The sequence below is a fragment of the Carlito syrichta genome, unplaced genomic scaffold (assembly GCF_000164805.1).
Source record: "Carlito syrichta isolate Samal-C Ts95f unplaced genomic scaffold, Tarsius_syrichta-2.0.1 Scaffold301849, whole genome shotgun sequence".
Classification (NCBI taxonomy): domain Eukaryota; kingdom Metazoa; phylum Chordata; class Mammalia; order Primates; family Tarsiidae; genus Carlito; species Carlito syrichta.
In genome coordinates, this window is record NW_007245945.1 from 65124 (window position 1) to 68533 (window position 3410).

Consider the following 3410-nt stretch of genomic DNA (forward strand, 5'->3'; position numbering starts at 1 on the left):
AAAAAAAAAAAAAAGGAGAGGGTGGGACTGGCAGTTGAGGGAAACTGCTAGGAGAGGGAGGGGCACCCCTCCTCCACAAGGGGACCTGCATAACCAACATTTGTATGCCTAACCCTGACTTGTGCCCTATGTCTTTATAATTTAAAAAAAAAACTTACTTTGATGAAAGCACAGTATTGGAGAGTGAGTGGACAGTGGATCCTCACCTGGCCACTTGGTGACTCTATGACTTCAGGTCACCTCACTTCTCTAGGGCTTAGGCACTCATTTCCTCCTCAGACATGTTTGTCAAGCCATATAACCCTGTGCAAACATACTCACCTGTTTCCTCCATTTAACAAGGTTATCTGACCAACTTGCAAAAATCATTAAACTATCTTTCAAGTTATAAAGAAGCCGCCTCATAGCAAGTCAGGAAATATACCCGCAGCCTGGCAGCCAAGTCTGCACTATTGGAAATGATTTGAAAAAACAAGTAACATGTCCCAATGACTTCTTATGAACAGAAAGTCAAATATCTCCTCCACCATAATGGCTTTGGAAATGTTGGCAATGGGCTCTAATGGTATTGTAATGTTGTTGAAGTGTCTCTAACACCAAACACTTGTAAACAGTCTCATTCATGGAGGCAAAATATGAATGTGAAGTCTTTCTACGTTAAAAAAGATTTGAAATTTTTCTACATTGGAAAAAAACATAGGCTTTACGTTTATTCTCTTTCTTTCTTTGTGTGTGTGTGTGTGCGCGCGCGCGCGCGTGCGCCACACCATGACTTGGATTTGAATGAAAGTCTGTTCTCTTAAAAAAAAAAAATTAGCTGGGCATGGTAGTTCATGCCTGTAATCACAGCATTTTAGGAGGTTGAGGTGGGAAGACTGCTTGAGGTCAGGAGTTTGAGACCAGCTTGGACAACACAGCAAGACTCTATTTCTACAAAAAAAATTTAAAAAATTAGTCATGCATGGTAGCGCACACCTCTAGTCGCAACTACTCAGTAGGCTGAAGTGGGAGGACTGCTTCAGCCTAGGAGATCAAGGCTGCAGTGAGCCACGATCATGCCACTGACCCCAGCATAGCAGTGGAGTGAGACCCTGTCTCTAAAATATAAAAAAAATAATGATAACAAGACATGAAATGTTACTTCTTCTGTTGAAAACTCTTCATATTACAAATGCAACCCAGTGACTGTTTTGCCTGGATGGAGACCTCTGGTCATACTAGCAGAGAGATAAGGTAAAGCTATGATGAGGCTTCCAGAACATAGGCCAACTCTAGGTCAGGTGCGCCACACACATTTGGCTCAAGTCCAGGGGCAGCTGCAGGATTCCAATCACAACCCCTGACCCTGTAAGACAGTAAGTAGACTGATGTCTGCTTTTCTCTCTCTCCAAAAATTCCCAACTGCTTCAGAGCGGGTAGATACAATGTCTACAATTAGAACTGGAGATACTAGAGAGACGTTACCCATAGAAAACATCTCACTTAGATGGGAGGCGAACGTCTGTTGCCAAACTGGCCTCCAGAGGGAAAGCCCTCATGGAGCAGGAGCAAGATCAAGCTCACGCTGCTCAAGTGGACATGGCCCAGGACCCTGGGGCAGCACAGCCCGCTAGCCATGGGGCGGGGTGGGGGGGAGAGGGATCTGAAGAGACACATGTCCGATGAGAACGTTAGACTGAGTCAAGTGTTCTGAGCCCACCCAAAGCTATGGCACACTGTAAATCTAGCTTTTGGAAATAATTACAAGAAACAGAGGCTGGCAGAATCGCAAAGAAGAGGTACTCATCCCTGCAGGAGGAACCTTGGGACATCTGTGAATTTTGTAGAACGGCTTTATCCCAGCCTCCCCAGCCTATAACAAAGGTACATCGATAAAGACCACAGTAACTAGACGGAGATTCTTCATCAAGCGCCTAAGAGTCAAAAAGACAGGAAGAGTGCTCCAAGACAAGGAATGCATGTGCAGTGCCCACTGCTGGACGCTCTGCACACAGCATGGTGCCACAAACACACACACACGGCACAGACTGAATGTTCGAGTCCCCGAAAATTCTCATGTTGAAATCCTCACCCCCAAGGTGCTGGTACCAGGATGTGGGGGCTTTGGAAGGTGATGACACCATGAAAGTGAAGCCCCCATGAATGGGATTAGTGCTCTTATGGAATAGGCCCAGAGAGTTCCCTCGCCACTCCCACCATGCGAGGACAAAGAGAGGGGTTGCTTCACCAGATTCCAAATCTTCTGACACCCTGATCTTGGATTTCCAGCCTTTGGGGATGACGAGATCTGTTTTGGTTGTTTATCTGCTGCCCAGTGATGGCATTTTGTGACAAGCAACCCAAATGGACTAAGACAGCACATGCTCTGGGAAGACTGAATGCACAAAGGAGGATGAGAACAGGTGGAGGAGTCGGGTTGGGAGGCACAGGCGTCGACGCCCTGGTCCCCAGGAACGAGCTAGGGAACTGTTCTCGTGGAACCTAGCAAGGCCTGACTTGGGAGACCTTCCTGGCACCCCACATCAGACACACGAGCGATCCAAAATCTTCAGCCCCAAAAGGAACTGTTTTGGAAAAGTTGGGAAGGACGGGATCAATTTGTAGTTATGTATTTATTTCATAAAATACATCTGAATCTAAAATATGTGTTGAGAAGTTTAAGTTTTTGCAGAAATGTAATAAAGGCACAGGAGTAAAAGAAAGCAGAAGGAAGTGTTGGAGCACAAAGTTCTGCTTCCAGAGAGTTCTGGCATATTCCAGTGTTCTGGCATGAAGCCATCAGGGAAGGAGCTAAGGTCAACTGTTAGGGGAGAGCGCCTAGCCTGGAGATGTGGCCTCTGTATACTAAGACAAGTTGCCTGGATTGTATACCTGGAATGACCTTACCTGAGCCATGACATGGCTGGGAAGGACAGCTGGCATTCTTATTGGATTCACATACCAAAAATAACTTTTCTGGTTGGGAATGGTGGTTCATGCCTGTAATCCCAGCACTTTGGAAGGTCAGGGTGGGAGAATCGTGTGTGGCCAGAAGCTTAGACCAGCCTGGGCAACAAAGCAAGACCCCATCCCAACAAAAAATACAAAACTTAGCCAGGCATGGTGGCAGGCACCTGCAGTCCCAGCTGAGTCTGAGGCGGAAGAATTGCCTGAGCCCAGAAGATTGACATTGCAGTGAGCTGTGCTCGTGCCACGTGCACTCCAGCCTGGGTAACAGAATGAGACCCTGACTCAAAAATAAGTAACTTTTCTGACTTCAGCAAGAAGTCAGGAAAATGAAACTGTGTCTCAGGTCTCCAACAGATAAGCGCTGTGGTGCCCTGAACTGGGAGCCAGGAGCCCCACCTCCTCTGGAGTTAAGTAAGTCCATCCATGGCCCCTTAAAGCCCAAGACCTCCCCTTCCTGTGGC